This window comes from Canis aureus, chromosome 9, assembly GCF_053574225.1.
Source record: "Canis aureus isolate CA01 chromosome 9, VMU_Caureus_v.1.0, whole genome shotgun sequence".
NCBI lineage: Eukaryota > Metazoa > Chordata > Mammalia > Carnivora > Canidae > Canis > Canis aureus.
Window position 1 is genome coordinate 41,417,340 of NC_135619.1, and position 22,839 is coordinate 41,440,178.

The 22,839-nt window shown below is 38.4% G+C and overlaps 1 protein-coding gene across 3 annotated transcripts in view; it reads right to left on the bottom strand.

Annotated features, from left to right (window-relative positions):
• PPP2R5E (protein phosphatase 2 regulatory subunit B'epsilon) overlaps positions 1-22,839 on the bottom strand; it is a 146,389-nt gene that overhangs the window by 118,296 nt on the left and 5,254 nt on the right. The gene's annotated exons all lie outside the window — the stretch shown is intronic.

Here is a 22,839-nt window from a genome sequence, read left to right on the forward strand (position 1 = left end):
GGAATCAAATATAATTGCCAGATTGAAGCCTGCAAGCCTTCACTCTACCCTCTCACCCCTGTCCCTGTTCCCAACACACTCCTATACACACCAGTGTCCTCTTCCTGCTCCGGTGGCTCTCTGCCCTTACTACCAGGTGTGTGCTTTTCCCTCCTCACACACCTCACACTTCTCTCTCTGGAGCCACTGTGCACATGTGAAAGGCCCTGCCCATTCCTCACCAAACCACCCCACTCATTACCCACCCCAGCTACAGTCCTTATGAATGCTATGGCAATCCCTTCCCTCTCTGCCTGTCATCCTTCATCCTGTGCCTCTCACAAACTGCGTGTATTCAAGATTTTCATAGGGGCCAAAACATACAAGACTATGCCTTGGCACCAATTTAAGCCCTTCTGGAATCCACATTTTTCCAGATTCCTGAAAAGGTATATGCTTTCTCCTACATATTAGCTAACATTCCCTGAGTGTATACTATGTACCTTTACTAGTACTAAGTCTCTGATATTCATAACTTTATTTCTTACAACAAATCTAAGATACAGGCTCTATCAGCAACCCCTTACTTTTTTTTTTTTAAGTAAGCTCCACACCCAACATGGGACTTGAACTCACAACCCTGAGATCAAGAGTTCCATGCTCCACCAACTGAGCCAGCCAAGCACCCCCGCCCCCAGCATTCCCTTATTTATCACAAAGGAAGCTGAGATGCTATATAACTTATTTAAGATCACTCATTTAGTCAATGGCAAAAACTAGACTAAAACCCTACCCTGACTACATCCGAAGTACATTTTCTTAACCCTGGCCCTTCGTGTCATATGAAGCCAGAATCCAAAATGGTCCCACAGTCCCTGCTGTCACTTATTAGCATTCTCTTTCCACTAAATTATTTGAAACTCCGTCATTTTGTCTCCCAGCTTTCTAACGCAACCAGCATTAGGGCAACAAAAATGGATACATACCCACCCATTTTCTAGGATGGGAGAAGATGTTTAAAATGATATGAATGTCTAAAATGAAATGTCTAAAATGATAACCTGGACAGCCAGAGAATGAAAGCAGAGGCAATGAAACCTCAGGTCTCAGCTCCTCTTCCATATTTCTATTTTAAACCTGAAGAATTTAATTCTAATCAAGCACAAGTCAGTCTGCACCTGTACATTTTTAGGTCTTTACCAAGTGGGAAAATGTAATATAAAAATCAGTAACTTTTTCAAATCAAAGGTCTCAAGAAATTAAGGATTCCTTGTATTCTGTGGATTAGCCCTCAAATTCTGAATCAAATAACCCTTACCTAACCTAGACTTTGCTGCTTAAAATTCTTAGCTTATTCTGTAGGCCTGTTGTGAATTGCAAATATTTCCATTACTCCTGTTTCCATGGCTCATTATGTCCCAGTTATATATTAGTCTATCATGGGCACTATAATTTAAAAATCATATAATTGTCTTTATTTTTAAATATTCTGTGATTCAAAGGTTTCACTAAGCTAGACTGCCCTTCCTCCTACTCATTTCCGTCCCATCTCATTATTTCAAATTAGAGGTCTATCTGTTACAAACACATATCTGCAAACGATAAACTCCTGTGGATGAACTGAACTCAGATTCAAAGCCTGAGAAGCAGCTACAGAAAAGCCATCTCTGAGACAAATGACACTTGAAGGATAGCAACTCTCGGCCTGGGTTAGCTAAAGCTCAGAGGAAGTCTGGCCCAGCAGGGCCTGAGATTTTGATATACAGCTCTGAGTAAAAGAGGTTTGGGGGGGATCCCTGGGTAGCTCAGCAGTTTGGCGCCTGCCTTCGGCCCAGGGCGCGATCCTGGAGTCGCGGGATGGAGTCCCACGTCAGGCTCCCTGCATGGAGCCTGCTTCTCCCTCTGCCTGTGTCTCCACTTCTCTCTGTGTCTATCATGAATAAATAAATAAATCTTTAAAAAAAAAAAAAAAAGAGGTTTGGGGGACTGAAGGAATTTCCAGAGTACTCGAAGATGGTATTAAAACCACAACTACTTGAGTCTCCATGCCTCGCCTGAAGGGTTTGCTGCATGCCACCCCCTGCAAAAACATGCATATGTTTATCTGTGCATTTACATAAACCATCAGCACATAATAGATTGACTATATTTCTAAACCCATGAAGATAGGTATTTATAAAGGAAAATGATCCCAATATCATCAAATTAAAATTGCCTGAAATTTTTTGAAGGGGAATAGGATGAGCACTTCATTAATTATCATCACACCAGTCCAGCAGAGTATCAGGCAAGGGGAAAACAAGTTGCTTCTGGCCCTGCAACACAGGCCACACCAGCTCTAGAGAAGAGCCACCACTAAGACCAGGTGATAAATTTTACTTTACAACCACTCTACCAAGACTCAGAAAGCATAAACCTTGCACCAGGTCCTTTTGTAGACACCAGGGATAACACTCAAAGTCCATGAGACCATGGAAGAAACAGAAAACAAACAAATGTCAGATGGTGGTTAAGTGTCACAGAGCACAATAAAGTAAGCCAGAAATTAGCAGGAAACAATGTTATTTTATGTAAGGATACCAATGAAGGCCTTTCTGAGAAAGCGACTTATAAAGAGACCCAAAGAAGTAAAGTAAGCAGCCACTAAACATCTGGCAGAGGAAACCACAAATGCAAAGCCCTGAGGCAGGAGCAAGTTCAGTGTGTGGGACTTACAGCATGGAAGGCCACATAGCTGGGATAAGATGAGTGAGGAGGATGAGTGAAAGGAGGTCAGAGAAAGGGCCACATCAGGCAAGGTCTTGCAGTCCCAGTAGGGAATTTAAATTTTAATTCTGAATGAAATGGGAAACCAATGGAAGGTTTTGAACATGCTCTGACTTCTATTTTGAAAAGTTTGCTCTGACTGCTGTGTAGAGCACAGGGAAGAGTGTGGAAGCAGGAAACCTCTTAGGAGGCAAACACTGAGTGGTTTGGACTTAGAGGCAGCATAGGAGGTAGTGAGTAGTTAGAAATCTAGATGTATTTCAAAATAGAGACAATCTCCACTGAACCAAGGTTCAAAGTCCTCAGAATATCTGCAGAAGGTTGCAAAACAGGCCACAATTTCTTCCTTCTTTTTTTTTTTTTTTTAAGATTTTATTTATTTATTCATGAGAGTCACAGAGACAGAGAGAGCCAGAGACACAGGCAGAGGGAGAAGCAGGCTCCATGCAAGGAGCCCCAACACAGGACTCGATCCCAGGTCCCCAGGATCACGCCCTGGGCTGAAGGCAGCGCTAAACTGCTGAGCCACCCGGGCCACTCTCTTCCCCTTCTTATCTTCACAATATGGCAGTATAATTTTGGAGCTCCACCTACAAAGAGATGGAGTCTTTCTCCATCCTTAGGATTTCAGTGGGCTTGTTACTTGCTTTGGCCAATAGAATAACTGCAAACACAATCCAAGGAGAGAACTGAAAAGTACTTAAGCATTTGTGCTCGTCCTTTCTTACTGCTCTAGAGAATCCCACAACCCACTATGTAAAGAAGTGCAGGCTAAGAGGCTGGATGATGAGATACACAAGCCAAACACCCCTGTAGCCACAACCAACCAACAGTCAGCCAACCATTAGATATGTGAATGAGACCATCAGCTGCCAGCTGACTGCAGGTGCATGAGTGAATCCAGCAGAGACCAGGACAATCACAGAGCTGAACCCAATCCAAACTGCAAAACCACAGGATGATGAGCTAAATAAATGGCTGTTGTTTTAAGCCACCAAGTTTTGGAGTGGTTAAGCAACAAATGCCAATTCAATATCTTTTTATCCCCCAAATCAAACGCAAGCCACTAAGCTCTCTTGGTTTCTTTTATGGCATTAGCAGAAAAAAAAAAATCTAAAGTAAATTGATGCAGATGGTAATGATGATGAGTTGATTAGAATAGGAGAGGGCATAAGTCACAAATTACTGTGTAGTGCTACCTCATTAAAGTGTGGTGTATGACAAGCCAAGAAGCTGAGTTCTTTGTGCAGTAAAATCACCAAGATAAGTATTTCAGTAAACAGTGAGGATAAAAGATTTCACCCCCCCAAAAAAAAAAAGATTTTCACCCCAACAGTATTTATCTTTTCAATGCCCCACACACCATTTCTGAAAATTACAAAGTACTTTTACCCTCCTGCTAAACATAAAAAATAATGCTTTTCAAGTTTATCCAAATAGATGAGCAATTAGTTTTTTCCTTATAAAAAGAAACCAATAATATTAAAGAAATGACAAGCTGAACTTCTCTTGACTATTACAAACAAATGGGTAAATGGATGATGGGTGGATGGAAGAAGAATAGAAGAACACACACATACATCAAATAATACTCTGATTAATTACTTTGAGTATAAGCATTTATGCTATATGAAAAGAATTCTGTATATATTTCTTCATGTTACAAATGATTACATAAAGGCTTAATCTAATGATCACCAATGGTCTATGGTCATTTTATTTCCAGTAGTTTGCTTTACTTTCATTAGCTTGGGAAAAAGACACATGACTACCCTTCTGTTTTTTAATTAAATTTCTTTAATGTCAAGGTAGAAAGTGAAACCCTCTATTTCTGTTCCCCAAAGATAACCACTGTTAACAATTTCTTTGCAACTCTCTCTGGAGTCTTTTAAAGTCATATGTCTGGCACTGCAACTTTTAAAACCAAAACATTTATAATTCTTTCAAGCCACCCCTATAAACCAAGGAGACTCCTACCCAGATGTGTTTTCTATCAGAGCTTTTCAAACCCCATAAAAATCTAACATTGGTATTTATTATATATGCTGAATGGACTGATTTCTGAAACACTCCATCTATTAACACCAAAGAGAACTCAGCAGCAGTGAATAACTCCTCTCTTCCTCAAAAAAAAAAAAAAAAAGTACCAAAAGTACCTAAGTATTTAATAGGCAGAGGGGAGGTGGATTATCTTTTTTGGAATTGAAACAGAAACTAATTGGATGGTTAATGAAAGCACTCACCAGAGTCTATGAGCCTATGTGATATGTGACATGCAGGAATGAGGTAAGAAAGAAAATTCCTGGAGACAGATCTTGATTGCCTTGATTGGTGAGATATGCTCACCAAAAAAAGGCCTCCCAGGGTCATGACTGGCCTATGCATTATATACACTGCATATCCTTCAAGTACCAAGGACAAGGGCAGATAAATAGATGGAGTCTTACTGAATTATGCAGCAAAAGGAAGAGCCCAGAAAATGAGGTTTCTAGAAAATCTTCCCCAAATACTGTACAAAGATTTTCAAAAATATGATCCACTACGTGTGCTAGTGTTCCCTAAAACTTTAGCAAACCACATCAAATCCTTTCACCTCTTAATTATACTACTACCTAATGAAGGGATAGAAATGTGGATAACCTAAAATTCACTTCTTCCTGAGTATTAAAAAAATGTACCAATCGTGGGGGGGCGGAAGGGAACAGACTTCCCGCAACAGCAAACAGAAACTTTTCCTTTTTAATTACGTTTGCTGAAGGCTAGAATTAAAATAAGCTTTTTAAATTTCCTGAATACACATCAAACAAAAAAGTAAAGACAGGGTGAAAAGTCCATCTAAGAAGAAAGAGAAACTACACAGAGGACCAGCGTAGTAACCTTTATAGCACTTATCTTTCACTAATCATGATGAGCCAAAACCAGTGCCTCAGAGCTGACCTAAAATCTCTACAAGGCAAGGGGGGGGAGGTCCACAGTGAAAGGACTAGACTAGTAACTCGCTCTTCTGCAGCTTACTCTTCTACTTCTACATCGCTCCTCCCCCCCACGCACAGACATACCCCTCAGAGGAGACTTAAACAAAGTTAATGCTGATTTTCAAGTCCTGGGTTCCAGCTCAGTGAAAAGTTTTCTAGAATGTATTTCAAGGAGAGCAGCAAAGTGCCTGGTTAATGGCAGCAGCAATTCTTGTGAACGGTCAAGTCTCTGGTCTAAACCCAAGATGTGACAGGAAACCAACTTGCTTTTATTGTCAAGTCTGCACTAAAATTCACTTAATGTTTCTGTTCTCTGAAGCTGATCAAATAAATACTACCCAATGGGGCTCCTGGGGCTCAGGTGGCTAAGCATCTGCCTTCGGCTCAGGTCATGATCTTGAGGTCCTGGAATCGAGCCCCACATCAGGCTCTCTGCTCAATGGGGAGCCTGCTTCTCCCCCACCTTGTGTAAGCACTCCCTCACTCTCTGACACACTCTCTCTCCCTCAAATCAATAAATAAAATCTTACTTAAAAAAAAAAAATACTACACAATAAAGACCTCACTAAATTTTGGTATCTGAATAATCACAATATTAATTAATTCATTCAATAAACATTCATTCTGAGGCTAAAATTGGAAACAAGGGATGCCTGAGTGGCTCAGCAGGTTGGGCATTTGCCTTTTTTGCTCAAGGCAAGATCCTGGTCCCAAGATTGAGTCCCATAATGGGCTCCTTGCAAGGAGCCTGCTTCTCCCTCTGCCTGTGCCTCTGTGTGTCCCTGATGAATAAATAAAATCTATAAATAAATAAATAAATAAATAGGAAACAAAAACACGCTCAGAGCCTTTCAGAGTACTTGGCAACCTTTGCTAATCATGGGCCTTTCAGAGACTGTGCTCTGTCCAAAGCAGCACCTTTTCAGCCATGCACTGCAGCCCATAATCATAAACCTTTGTCTTTAAAGCTATGTTCAATTTATTACACAAAACTCTCTTCACTTAAAAAAATATATTCTCTAAAAGAATATTTAAGACCCAAATGAGAAAAGAGAATGGAGGGATCCCTGGTGGCGCAGCGGTTTGGCGCCTGCCTTTGGCCCGGGGCTGATCCTGGAGACCCGGGATCGAATCCCACGTCGGGCTCCCGGTGCATGGAGCCTGCTTCTCCCTCTGCCTGTGTCTCTGCCTCTCTGTCTCTCTCTGTGTGACTATCATGAATAAATAAATAAAATCTAAAAAAAAAAAAAAAAAAAAAGAGAAAAGAGAATGGAATGAGGAAGAAGTGATACTATGAGTCAGGTTGGCTTTATAGACATGAAGAATTTCCTTCCTACCTGAAAGGATGGCTGCACTCAGCAGGTACCCACTGAGCAGCAAAGATGTGAATACAGCTATGAATGGACATGGTCTCTGACTTCAAAGACAGAAATATTAATGATAATCAATTTCCCAGTGTCTCCCATGTCAGTACTGGTCTAGGCACTTCACACAGATTGCCCCTAAACAAATCCTGCAAGCCAGATGATATTATCACCACTTTACTGATGAGCAAACTGAGGCTCTAAGAAGATCATCTGTCCAAAGTCACCCAGCTTGCAAGGAAAACTGACTGGATTCTAAGACTGGCTGGTTGGCTGACAAACCCATCCTCTTTCCGTTACTTTACCCTGCAGGACAGGCAAAATCTTTAAGTCATAATCATCAGTCTCCCTAGCTTCCCATACTACTCTGTATTTCTGACCTTCCCACAGCTCTACTTGGCCCTAAAGCAAACCCACCCTGCAAAACAACTAAGGGAGGGGAAAATATAGTGGTCTCCACTTATCCATGGTCTCCCTTTCCACAGTTACCCATAGTCAACCATGGTCCAGAAGCAGATGATGATCCTCCTTCTGACTTATCAGGATATCAACAGTAGCCTAACTCTAGGTCACAAGGCCTATGTCATTCACCTCACTTCATCTCATTACCCAGGCATTTTATCATCTTACATCATCACAGGAAGGGAGAGTACAGAATAAAGATATTTTGAGGGATGCCTGAGTGGCTCAGTGGTTGAGCATCTATCTGCCTCTGGCTCAGGGCTTAAACTTAGAGTCCTGGGATCAAGGTCCACATCGGGCTTCCCTCGTGGAGCCTGCTTTTCCCTCTACCTATGTCTCTGCCTCTCTCATCTCTGTGTCTCTCATAAATAAATAAATAAAATCTTTAAAAAGAAAAAAGATACTTTGAGAGACTACAGTCACCGAACTTTCATTATAATATATTGTTGTAACTGCCATTGTTGTTAATCTCTCACTGTGCCTAATTTATGAATTAAAACTTTTACCACAGGTTTGTAGTTAAAGGAAAAAATCACAGTATATGCAGAGTTAGGTACTAACTGCATTTCAGGCACCCATTGAGGGTCTTGGAACATAACCCCCACAGATAAGGGAGCTACTATGCAGACAGAAGAAAAAACAAATGTCAAAAATTTATTTTTTAAAAAATGTTAAATGGATGGGAGGGGAGGAGCACTCAGGTGGCTCAGTTGGTTGAGCATCTGACTCTTGGTTTCACCTCAGGTTATGATTTCAGAGTCCTGAGATCAAGCCCTACATCCAGCTCCATACTCAGCGGGGAGTCTTGCTGGAGATTCTCTCCCTCTACCTCTCTTCACGCATGTGCACTGAAGTGTCCTGCCTTGACTGAAGCTTTCACTGTTCAGTCTTTGAGCCTTTACTTAAAATCTTTAGGATAAAAAAAAAAAAAAAAATCTTTAGGATAAAAAGTAAGAACTCAAGGTAGAGCAGAAACATGAGCAGTTACCAGCTCAAAAAAATATCTTGGAAGAAAGAATTCTGATTGACATTCCAATTCAACTACACTTACCAAACTCTGATCTGCCAGTGGTTTCTTGGAATTGGTTCCCCTCATTATGTATTTACTTCAAATACATGTATACCTTGCTTTTGTGAACATAATCACTCACAGTCAGTTACTTTATTTGAATTCATCATGAAAGACAAAAATGCACAAGGGCTGAATAAATTTTCTTGTCTTGATAAAAACTGAAGACATGTCAAAGACAACACTTATTATCTTGAGATAAGTATGAGAAATGAGTGGCTTGGACACTTTGAGAACCATAACTTCCCATGAGAGAGAAAAACCTTTCTAGGTCTGAATAAAGACTAAATACAGGTTTCACTGCTCGTCAAAATAACATGTATACAACAAATCCATAATTTCAGTTCATAAAAAAGTTTTAGGTAAAAAACTCACAAATGAAGAAAAAATTTCTAACACACATGAAATTCATATTGTAAGCCACCTGCACCAAAGATGCTTTTGCAAACTTCTAACAACCTCTTTTAAAAAAATTTTTTCTAAAGATTTTTCAATGCTCCCACTTAATCAAAGATGCTAAGTTAATGACTATGCCCTATCTGTCCAGGTAGAATCTACCAACCTCTTAATTACATTTAGCAACCACCAACAGTCCTCTCCCCAATGTTTCACAGTGCCAATGTTCACTGTCATCACACACAACCAACTCAATTCCCCAACGCACCACACACCCCAGCTGGGAAAGACAGGTGAACGCAATGCTTTACCATCTGTCATAAAGCAACGCAGCTCACACTTGCCTAGACGCATCCTTGGGTTCAATAATGTACTGACTAAAAAAAATAAAATAAATAATGTACTGACTTTGACATTTTCCAAACGGTACTTCACTAAAAAATTCTTTCTAAATGCTTTTTAAAGTTCATTAGCAAATGTGATAGATAGTGATAAATTCTTCTACTTAAAAGATTTAGTTTATGGATAAGCTTAATGGATTTTAAAAAACAAATACCCACTCTCCTAAACACAGTACACAAAAATAGATCATCTTTACAGGATCCACTTGAAATCCAAGTCATAAAATACAGATTAATATTTATAAATAATAATAATAGCAATAAGAATGACAAATTGACTAACATTTATATAATATTTACCATAAACTAGGTCCCACTCTAAGCATTAAATATATCAACTCACTCAGTCCTCAAAACCACTCTATGGAGAGGTTCTTAGTCTTTCATCTCCTTGGAGTTAAGCAAAAACTTCATGACTATCTCGCCAACAAAGAGGCAAATAACTGCTCAATTATTCTGGTATTTGTGGAGAGAAAAGAATATCAATCATGAACTAGGACATCCTAATGTGAAGAAATTATTCTCTTAACAGACAGTACAATATTATAAGCAGCCTTGCTCCAAAAAAAGGAAAAGAGAATGTCTTTCTAGCCAAGAAATGTAGGTATAGTGCCCTATCTACATTAACACACAAAAGAAAATATTCCATTAAATAAAACTGTAAAGGAAAAAAAACTGTAAAGAAACATAATTTCACCAAGATTTTGTTAATATTAAATACAGATTTGCACTTACAGGAATGTACATTGTTGACTAACCATGAAATGATTCTATAATCATTTTGAAATTCATTAACCATTGAGGTATAAGAGTGATCTTTTAAGTACTATCAAAAACTCCACGGGATGCCTGGGTGTCCATAGGATGCCGGTTGAGCATCTGCCTTCAGTTCCAGGCGTGATCCCGGGTCTGGGGATGGAGTTCTACATCTGGCTCCCTGCATGGAGCCTGCCTCTCCCTCTACCTATGTGTCTGCCTCTCTCTCTGTGTCTCTCATGAATAAATAAAATCAGAAAGAAAGAAAGAAAAGAAAGAAAAGAAAGAAAGAAAAAAAGAAAGACACTCCAAACTCTATAGTTCTTTTATTTATCTTGTTAGACTCTCCCACAGGTAAGAGTCTGAGATAATCCTAGATGATGCTTTCCACCTTATGTAAACCATCACAAATCCAGTTCTGCTTCCAGCACTGGTTCTAAAGCACATACTCTACCCAATTTTTACCACCCAGAGAATGCAGCACAGATAACAATCAATAATTTAAATCATAATAGCTTGGGAAAACTTAAAATTAGCTAGTGATAAGGAGGTAGATTCACTTTTTTAACTTCATTCATTTTGCCAAATTTAAAATACTTGCAATTATTTATTTTTCCAATCTTCACAGAAACCATAACACCACCAATGTTAACTGCTTTGCCTAACTGTGGTTTTACTGTTGCCTGCATTCTCCTTTAATGAACATCAATTGGTGTTGACAGTAATTCCAGCTCTAATCTTCTAAACTTTTATTTTCTTAATGAATTAAATCTATTGTATTATGTCCCCCACTATTCCAGGCAGCAGTTCATGAAACAGTGAATTAAAACACATGAGAACTTAAGATCATGTACTTTAATAATACAGTGCCATCTATAGAGCATATGGGTAGACCCACAGATGGATTTTACTTAGTTTTAAAGGGACTTGGTATGTTTTTAACATTTTGTACATTTCAGGTCTATAGCCAGGAAGTAACCTGGTATTGCTTTTTTAAGCAAGCAATGATTACGTTGTTTTCAAAGAAACCTCAGTATTATAAAATAACAAGCCCAATGATACCATAAGAGAACTTTTTAAAATTCCAACTCCAAAAATAAGACTATCTCAAAGTAATTATAACACTATTAAGTATCCTACAGAACAAAAACAATTTTAAGATTAACACGACATATAAACATGAGGGGAAAATATATTATTCCCCCTGACTGGGTAGGGGATTTAATGGGTGATTTATATATTCAACGATCATATATTTATAGATACATACAAATGCTCCTAGAATCAGGACAAACTAACCCAGCCAGAATGATTTGGCTCCAACAACCTAAGTAGCTTCATCAATCTCTGACCTCCAGCTACAATGGCCTTTTTAGAGGAACCACATCAACCTTCTTTTGCTCACCACTGTGTTGCCAGCACAGTGCCTGGTGCCTCACACTGCTCAGTAGAAATCTGATGAGTGAATGAAGTGAGTCATACCTTCCACTGAACAATTACAAAAATGAGACTATAAGGCCCTTGGAGGAGACTATTTAGCCAGACCACATACAGACTCTTTTTAAAGCTATTTGCTTCATACGCACTTTGAAAAACATTTGCACACAATTCATTTCATTTAAACCTCACCATAATTCGAGAGTACGAGTACAGGGTCCACCACTCCTAAGCCCAAAGGTATCTAAAGTATATGCCATTTCTAGAACAGCCCACTGAACCAGAAAAGCCTAAATAAGTTCCACCATTAGTTGAAATGCCTTTTACAATGTTAAGATATAAATCTAAATACAACAAAATATAGCCCTATCCAACATCTCTGAGGAATAACTAAATCTAGGTAGTAAAGCACAAAGTTTCCTCAGTAGCCAAAGGTTATGTCAAACTTACTTTTACCTGAAATCTTACAGACAGATCTCCCCCTAGATCCAGCCACATGCCAGATAAATTTTAGAACTACTGAATTTCAGAACTTCAACTCAACTGGGTTTTTTTTGTTTTAAAGATTTTATTTATTTATTTATTTATGAGAGAGACAGACAGAGGCAGAGACACGGGCAGAGGGAGAAGCAGGCGCCCCATGGGGAGCCTGATGTGGGACTCGATCCCAGGACCCCAGGATCCCGTCCTAGCTGAAGGCAGACACTCAACCACGGAGCCACCCAGGCGTCCCAGGCTCAACTGTTTTTTATTAAAATGATGTGTTCAAGTTTTCTTAAAGTGAAATGAATATTATTTCTAAATTATTTCTAGATGACTGGTTACCATCAAGGATTCTTGTTAGTTATAGTAGTTGTAAATGAAGAAGTAAAGATAGAAGGATGCATGGAAGACAGCGCAGTACAGAGTACTGAAACTTCCTTTTATTTTTAAAAAGCTCTTTGTAAGGGCAGCCCCGGTGGCTCAGTGGTTTAGTGCCGCCTTCAGCCCGGGGCCTGATCCTGGAGACCCAAGATCAAGTCCCACGTCAGGCTCCCTGCATGGAGCCTGCTTCTCCCTCTGCCTGTGTCTCTGCCTCTCCCTCTCTCTCTGTGTCTCAAATAAATAAAATCTTTTTTAAAAAAAAGAAAGAAAAAAAAGTTCTTTGTATAAATCTGCTTTCGTTTTGACTTTTGCTCACAAATTGGGTAAAAACACCAGTCCTTTGGATACATCACTATCTTTCAGAAAAATTAACTTGATGCGACAAAGTAGGCTTCTGACTCTCAAAAGGAACTTCCTTTTTGCTACAAATGTCCTTGATTTAAAAATATTCATTCAAAAAGAAAAATGTTTGCTATGATTTCCAAACTGCTAGTAGAAGATAGCTAGCTCCTCAGAAGCCTGAACCCATTCTGAATTCCTTATAACATATGGAAAGGAGGTACCTCCTTCCATTTCCAGATATTGTCTTCTGGAGGCACTCCGGTAAAAGGCTAATTCCAAAGCCTGTATCCTCCTTAGCAGAAGATAGTACTTTTCCTGAAATGCTGCCAAGTCCCAATTTTATCCATGTTTTTTAATGTTTTAACATTTTACTTTGAACAGTGTTCCAGCACCAGCAACCATGAACTAATTCAATTAAAATGTTATATCACCATAAGGTCAAAGTCTTTCATGATGCCTACATGAATGGATGAACTTTTACCAGACCTCTTCCCTCTCAAGATCTGAAACAAGATCTAGTCCTTAGGAGTGACTCAAAGAAAGATCAATGACAAACAGAAAGATAAGGGAAGCAATATGCCAACCATACATTAGGCAACCTACTCACATTATCTCACTCCTCAGAACCACCTTGGGAACTGTGAGTCCCATTTTACAAAAATAGAGGTTAAAGCTCCAAAAACGTTAAATACCTGATTTCAAGTCACAAAGCCAGGATTATCACCTTGACTTGAACTCACACCCTTTCCTAGTTAAGCTAGTTCCCAAAGATGTAAAGATAAACGATGAATGGTAAAGAACACCACTGCCACACTGCTACCGGTTTGCCAACCCAAACCACTCAACAATTGACATGACTTTATCACGACAGCACATGAGTTCCACAGGATCCAGAGTGGCATCTTCCTCCTCTCCTCCACACCTCCCCCACCCTCGCCATCATGATGCCTGGCTACCCTTCCTTCTTGCCTCTTGGCAGCACTGCCCGGCCTTTCTAAAGAGCCGACTTTGAGGCCTGCTGCTCTTCCATGACTCTTTCCACCACCACCCACCACTCACAGGGTTGCCACTGGCCTGGGGATGCCAACCCCTTCTCTTCACTTCTCATCACTTCAGTCTCCTCACAATTTTCAAGGTTCTTGCAAGAGGTAGTAAAATGGTTCCCTTGGTAAATCTTCCTAGTACAGCATGAGCAAGATGGTGGTTATCTCTAGTGCTCACCTATGTTCATGCATATAAATAGAGAAGGTACTGGCTCTGCAACTAGACAGGCCAGGCTCTCTCTGAAAGGGTGGGCAAATTACACAGCCCTCAGTTAACAACAAACGTGCCTTGTTCTTGGTTTTGTTGTGAAGCTTCAATGCGACACCATGTAGTACATCACCTGCTACACAGTGGAACCTATAGATACTGCTTTCCTTCTCCCACTCCTTCCCAACCTCCTTTGCTGGTTGCTAAACTACTTCTTCACCAGCAAAGGTAACCTGAGTTTCTTCTCCTGGCTTCTTCCAGATCCACAGCTCTAGTATAAATGCTTTTTAACAGGTACATTCTGGTTTACCATTGGTAGTATTTATTCAGCTTAATTTTCAAATGATACTGATCAAAAAGTTCCAAACAACCAAGCTAGAGTCATGTGACCACCTTACAAATACCTTTAAAAATTATAATTGGTATCAAAAGAACTTAAAGTCAAGAGAGACATGCAGAAGTTTTTTCTCAAGAGATCTCCCTTCTACAGAGAGGGACTATACAACAAATTCTCTCCTCAAGTGAAGAAACTAGATACCCACCACAAAGCAGTAGCTCCTAGCTTTCAGGGAAGCTCCTTTGAGAATCTGATGAGAGCTGTGAACCCTTTGTCCAGAAAAATGACCCTCTGCCCAGGGACACTAAATACTGCCTGAATTTCAAAAGAGTTGAGGGCCTCTAAAACCCACCCGTCAACAGCAAGACAAGCTCCCTCAAGAAAGAACCATCTATGATAATTCTCAAACTGGCAAAATCTTCAATTCAGATTTTGTTTCTTTAAGGTGCAATAAATTCAAAACCTGGACAAAAACCTCAAGAACATAAAAAAAGAAGTTTTCTCATTCCACTCTTCACATCTCTCAGGCTTAAAACAAAATGCTAAAAAACAAGGCTCTAAACTGAAGTTTCTCTCTTCCAAACAAAATCTGAATATAAAGATGTGCTCAGAGCCAGTACCTGTGCTGGAGGGAATGGGTAAAGGAAAAGGAAGCACCAAAATTAAATATTAGATCATCTATACACTTTATATTGCAGTATCATCTTTTTTTAACTTTCTATATTTGTGTATTTTCTTAACGTGCATTGTATATATGTAAAATAGCACCTGTATACAATGTATAAACACATATATACATTATTGTTACTGATATGAATAAGCAATGAGAAAAAAAGATTAGAGATCCTGTCCTAGTGGATTACTTCCAAAATAAATTTATCAAACAATAATTTTACCTGGTAATCCTCCATGAGAGGAATTTCCCTTGGAAATAATTACATTAGCCACTTTATGTTCTTATTCCTGAAATGAGAAGCCAGTCTGAAACTGACGTTAACTAAATAGTAATGCTGAGACTATTCATTCCATAAAAGCTAGTTCTCCTTTTCACTTTAAAAGTCTGATTCCCACAGCTCTACATACTCCATATTTTTCTTCCTTAAATGGAAACAATCCATGTAAAGTATTAAGAGAATCAAAAATCAACTGAAAAACAAAGAGAAGCATTTTCCTATTCCACAGTTTTTTCCTGCAATTATAACAATTAATATTCTTCAACCCCTACTATGTATCCAACACTGAAATAAGTGCTTTATCTACTTTATGGCACTTAGTCTGACTATATGATGTGGGTTCTAATACTCTCCCAATTGCGAGATAGAAGAAAACACTCAGCTGGGCAGCCCGGGTGGCTCAGCGGTATAGCGCCACCTTCAGCCCAGGGCCTAATCCTGGAAATCCGGGATCCAGTCCCACATCGGGCTCCCTGCATGCAGCCTGCTTCTTCTCTCTGCCTGTGTCTCTGCCTGTCTCTCTCTCTCTCTGTGTCTCTCGTGAATGAATAAATAAAATCAAAAGAAAAGAAAAGAAAAGAAAAGAAAAGAAAAGAAAAGAAAAGAAAAGAAAAGAAAAGAAAAGAAAAGAAAAGAAAAGAAAGAAAAGAAAAGAAAAGAAAAAGAAAGAAAGAAAGAAAGAAAGAAAGAAAGAAAGAAAGAAAGAAAGAAAAAGGAGAAGCGAAGCGAAGCAAAGAGAAAAAGAGAAAGAAAGAAAATCACGCAGCTGTGAACAGACTCAAAATTCAAACCTAGGGGTGTGTGGCCCTGGGGCCTCCTTTCTTACCTTAGGGAGGCCACCTGCCTTACTTAGATAACATGCTTATATATAGGGGCACTGGGAGGCTCCATTGGTTAAACCTTTGCTTTTGGCTCAGGGCATGATCCAGGGTTCTGGGACCAAGCCTCACATTGGGCTATCTGCTCAGCAGAGAGTCTGCTTCTCCCTCTACCCCTCCCTCCTGCTTATGATCTCTCTCACATGCTTTCTGCTCTCTCACACAAATAAATAAAATCTTTTTAAAAAAAGTTTTAAAACATGTTGTATATATTACATATATATTGTTCTAGGTTAAGCAAAAATATAACATAATATCATATCATCCAATCAATATATTCATCATATGCTTAATTCTACTGCAACGTAAAAATAAGATCCCATATTTGTTTTCAGAAAATTTTCAAAAAAGAGTAGAAAAGTACTTTTAAGTAGTAAAAAAGGATGTCATGTCATCATTTGCAAACAAACCAAAGAACTATCTTACCCAGCATTTTAGAAATATCTAGAAACGTTACTGTTCTTTTGCAAGCACTACAAAATCTAATTAATATTAAGAGCTAACATCATTATAAAGTAAGCTTTAAAGATGAGAAAATTTAACCATAAAACCTTGCTCTGAAAGCCCATTATAATTAATATTCAGCTATGCTATTCCCTCTTAAACTATGTAAAGAAAGTCTGGTGATTTGATTAGCCCACAGTTCAGTCCTCAAACATCAGCAGAAAAACAGTGTTCCACTATATTTAACATCTGCTGCAAAACACCAAGTGATGAATCCCCTAAGTAAAAGGAATCACTTAGTATGTCACACAAAATCCATTCCATCCTCTCTCCACAAGATACTTCTGTTCTTAACCTAAAACAAGCAGAATTACCAAAGCATAAAGCCTCACTCAGGATTTTAAGTGAGCACTCAAGAATTTGATCCTCTAAAAATAAAGTCTTCATTAAACAAATCTGTAACTTTGTGTAAATTATAAGTTAAAATAAAACTTGCATGACCTGGATTTTGGGGAAAAAAACTTTAATACTAAGGAAAATAAATGTCTACACTATTACTAATAATTTAGATGTCAACTAACAATAGTAATTAATTGGCTAACAAATATTTACTGAACACCAACGATGTTCTAAGCCGATCTAAGCCCTGGACGTAAAAGAAACAAGGTTTCTACACTGAAGATTATATTCTAATGGGGGAGGAGAACAGATAACACATAAGTGAACCAACAAAGAAAAATAATTTTAGATTATAAATATAAGGGCAGCCCTGGTGGCGCAGCGGTTTGGTGCCCGCCACCTGCAGCCTGGGGTGTGATCCTGGAGACCCGGGATCAAGTCCCACATCGGGCTCCCTGCATGGAGCCTGCTTCTCCCTCTTCCTGTGTCTCTGCCTCTCTCTCTGTGTCTAAATAAAATCTTAAAAAAAAAAAAGATTATAATGTAAGATACAATAGACTGTTAGGAACTTCAAAGACTATTTTTAAAAGTCAAGAGGGACACTTACTAAGTCCCATGGTGAGATAAAACTTGAAGAATGATATGAAGTCAGGGAAAGAAAGTTCTAGGTAGAAAAGGACACCTTACCTTATGAGAAGACTCATTTGGCACCTCAATATTTTATGCCTGGGCTGAGTCATATCCTGGAGAGACCCACATTACGATGAATTCTGTTTATAGTTTAACATATTTACTGTTAAGTGTCAAATGCATCTGTGTCTAAATACAGTTAACATGATACTCAGAAAATAAGAATACAATTCCCAATCTTTTGGTCTAACTCAAAGCTCTTAACTATGGGGAAAGAACAAGAAGGGAAGAGCTAAATCTTCCAGAATCTGAGGAAAGCAGTGAACTCTGCTCACCAAAAAGAATGCACATCGACAGATACTTTATATATAATTTTAGGAGGGTCTTAGAACCTGAAAGCCCACCACAAAGCCCATATCCTATCCTCAACCAGACACCCACGAACCCAAGGTTAAGAACTAAGTAGTAATTATCATACTCAGATGGAATGGGATATGAATGCAAGTTGCTATCCTACTTTTAAATGATTTTTTTTTTTAATTTTTATTTATTTATGATAGTCACAGAGAGAGAGAGAGGCAGAGACACAGGCAGAGGGAGAAGCAGGCTCCATGCACCGGGAGCCCGATGTGGGATTCGATCCCGGGTCTCCAGGATCGCGCCCTGGGCCAAAGGCAGGCGCCAAACCGCTGCGCCACCCAGGGATCCCCCTACTTTTAAATGATTAATCAGGTATGCTTACTCTCAGTATCTTCTGGCCCACAAACAACTCTGTATGGAAATTTTCTCTATGCTATAAACTATTAGGATATATCAAGAAATAATATTTCTCCCTAAAAGTAAATGAAATACCTCCTCACTACAACTAAGTATAATCTTTCACACATGAAAACAGTGCAATTGATACTTCTTCGTTTTGTGAAAAATCTTATAATTTCTTCCAAAAAGAAAAATATTGCTACATTGTCTCAAAGGCTGCAAAGTTGAAAGTTAACACCTCTGACCTCATAGATATTCTTCTAGTTCAGAAGGAAAACTTACAATTATTTTTTAAAACCAGACACAAATATTCACATGCCAATTTCATTGTCAAAAGAACATGCATCATTAATTTAAGGTACAAACTAGATCAGTGGTTCTTAACCCTTTTTGAACACCGCTTTAAGAATCCGAAAAATAGCTGAGTGAAGTAAGTCAGTCGGAGAAGGACAAACATTATATGTTCTCATTCATTTGGGGAATATAAATAATAGTGAAAGGGAATATAAGGGAAGGGAGAAGAAATGTGTGGGAAATATCAGAAAGGGAGACAGAACGTAAAGACTGCTAACTCTGGGAAACGAACTAGGGGTGGTAGAAGGGGAGGAGGGCGGGGGGTGGGAGTGAATGGGTGACGGGCACTGGAGGTTATTCTGTATGTTGGTAAATTGAACACCAATAAAAATAAATCAAATAGAAAAAAAAAAAGAATCCGAAAAATACTATGTAATGCTCCCATTTAAAAACGGGACATACATATACAAAATATGCACATAATTTCGGGCTGCAAAACACATTTCAAAATCAATGAAGGGTTTAAGAATGTCTTTATCTTCTATAGAAGAATATCATGACTGGTTGCTTCTGCAAAGGGCAAGCAGGAGAACCATGTCAGGAAGAAGATTTTTCAGGACGCCTGGGTGGCTCAGTGGTTGAGCATCTGCTTTGGCTCAGGGCCTGATCCCGGATTCCCAGGATCGAGTCCCACATCAAGGTCCTTGCATGGAGCCTGCTTCTCCTCCCTCTGCCTGTGTGTCTCTGCCTCTCTTTCTGTGTCTCTCATGAATAAGTAAAATCTTTAAAAAAAAAAAAGGAGTACTTTGTACTTTTTGAGATCTGAACCATATAACTACATTATCTATTCAAAAAATGAATAAATTTAAAAAAAAACGAATACACTAAAAAATGTAGCAGGATACCAATGTATTCAGTGAAAATCTCCAAAAAAGGTGTTTAAAATAACTAGTCTACAAAGTGCAATACATTTGTAAACTGTTTCTTCAAATATTTTGGTTGAAAAAGATTCACCCCTACAAAACTATGGTCGTGTTTCATAGTTTTCTGAGAGATTTCCAATTTCAACTTTTTGCTGAAAAAATATAAAAAGTGAAATAATTCCACATTATTCATATTTTAACTTCTAAGAGCCCAGTTAAATAACAGTAGCTAGGATTTATTGAACGTGGCACTGTCACATCTATTGACTGTTATAACCATCCCCATTTGGTAGACAAGAAAACCAAGGCTCTCAGGAGTTAACATACTTGTCCCAGAAAACACAACTAGTGAGTGAATGAGGACTCTTGCAAGCAACAAGGCCCATGTACTTTCCCTCATGTGACACTGCACAGTACAAGGAAGATGGTAAACACTAAAACAAAGGACATTATTCCTTAAGAAACTATTCTTAATATAAATACACTTCAGAGCACTAACCAATTAAAAAAACTGGGAATTACTTCTGCATATTCCTTGTTTACACTATATGAAACAGATATGGATGAAAAAAAAATTATCCCACCCAAAAGCTAGAAAAGCTTAAACACTAGTTTGTTTGTTTTTTTAAGATTTTATTTATTCATGAGGAACACAGAGAGAGAGGCAGAGACACAGGCAGAGGGAGAAACAGGCTCCATGCAGGGAGCCTGATGCAGAACTTGATCCCAGAGCCCCGGGGCCATGACCTGAGCCAAAGGCAGATGCTCAACCACTGAGCCATTCACAGGTGCCCCTAAACACTAGTTTTAAATTGGGATTTTTAAAATCATCACAAACTGTCACCCTAAAAAACATGTAAGCTGAATCACAAGCCTAGAGATTAAAAAAAAAAAGTTTTCATTAAAGAAATTTATAGAAACACAGTATTACGTATCTAAAAGTTTTAACACCCAGAGGCAGAGTTTCTGAAGAGTACCTCCAGTTATCACAGTTTTTGGAAAGTTTAATACCGAATGTCCAAACTATTAGCAAAATGTCTCAAAAACATAAGGGGAGTTATGAGGCTAAAAATAATGACACCACTCTCACATAATCCCATCTTCAAAGAGGTGGTACTTTTCAAAAACATTTCAAACCTAAACCTGTATAAGCTTTTAAAGTCAAAGAAAGAAGGAAACGGCATGGAAGGATGGAGTGGGGAGAGAACAAATCACCTAATCTGGCAGTACTACTACTGCTCCTACTACTTACTATTACTATTATTATTATTATAAATGTATATGTCTATTCCCTAAGTGTTTAGTGTACTTGTCCTTATTAAAATTAATAACTATCAGAGCTTGCTTCATGTCATGCTATGTAGGAACAAGGAAAGTACCCAAGTCTCTACATAAAGCACTCAAACCTTCACTAAATTTCTCTTGAGTAAAAGTCCTTCAAGCTCAAAACCTTTAGGACTCTCTGAAAATATTTTCAAAAGTACATAAAGGTGGAGAAAGTTCAAAAGTCTCTACCTCATTATAAGTAGCTGAGGAAAAGCCAGCTATGTACACAAAACAACCTGCTGGCATTGCTCTCTATAGAGAAAACATTGTTGATAGAAATTTCAAAACCCTCCCCATTAGAAAAGACACAAAAAAGACAAATCTTTCCTTTTACTTGGTTAAGTTCTGCAAGTGAAGAGACTTTTAAAATGCTAATGGTTGGGGATCCCTGGGTGGCTCAGCGGTTTAGCGCCTGCCTTAGGCCCAGGGTGTGATCCTGGGGTTCCAGAATCCAGTCCCATGTCGGGCTCCTTGCATGGAGCCTGCTTCTCCCTCTGCCTATGTCTCTGTCTCTGTCTCTCTCATGAATAAATAAATAAAATCTTAAAATAAATAAATAAATAAAATACTAATAGTCGTATTACTTATAAGTCAGTCAAATATTATGATGCATATGATAAACATTCTGATAATGGATACACACAAAACAAGTGATCATTAATGAACCTAATGTTTGAGTTTTCAAAAATTATGTATTAAAAAGACGAGTTATAAAACAACACAATTTCCATTTTCAAACTCCTCTAAAATTAAAGATCTTGAGGCCATGAATTTTACTTTCTTCTTTAATGCAACCCACAAAATTCAACTGCCATTTATATTATACTGCAAAATAAAATTAACTCAAATCTTCCAATTTGGTCAAAGTAGTACTACAGAAAATTAAATCAATAACTATCCTTTGGCATGCGCACATAATTTATTCTGATCTCTTCTAAGGAAATGGTAGAAAAATAAAGAAATTCCTCCTATATTTTCTTTATATGCCATAAATTACTTCCTAAAGTTATTGAGAAGATAACACACAAATAAAACTCAATCCATTCTAAGAAAAACAAATGTCATTTAACAAACTTTTATATTCTCTAAAAAGAGCAAATAAACATTTCTGAAACCTACATCAGACTTTGTTATTCTATAGACAGAGAAATCTAATTTGTGGAGTGCTTTCCAGAATATTTTCCCAGAATATGCTTGCTATACAAGCATCACTTTCAGTCTGTCTGGAATTAAGCTGTGCATATATCTAGTACGATATGGTCCTGTTACTCTCCAATTCTCCCATGCTGGCAAAATACATAAGGTCACAAAAATCATATTCCTGGAAAGCAAAGTTCTTGGAAATTTTTCAATATTATCAGACTTCACTTAAAAATGAGAAAAGGAAAAAAATAAAAAATAAAAAAAAATGAGAAAAGGATATACAAATGGCCAATAAGCACATGAAAAGATGCTCAACATCATTCATTAGCCAGAAATGAAGTGCAAATCAAAACCACAATGAAATACCACTTCACACACATTATGGTGGCTATTATCAAAAACACAGAAAATAACAAGTATTGGTGAGGATGTGGAGAAATTGGAACCTTTGTGCACTGATGGTAAGAAGGTAAAATGGTACAGCTGCTATGGAAAACAGTCTGGCAATTCCTCAAAAAACTAAATATATGATCCAGCAATTGCACTTCTGGGCATGTCCCCAAAAGAAATGAAAGCAGGGGCTCAGACACACTTGTACACCCATGTCCATAGCAGCATTCACAATAACCAAAAGGTGAAAATGACCCAAGTGTCCACTGACAGATGGATAAATAATATATGGTGTATACAC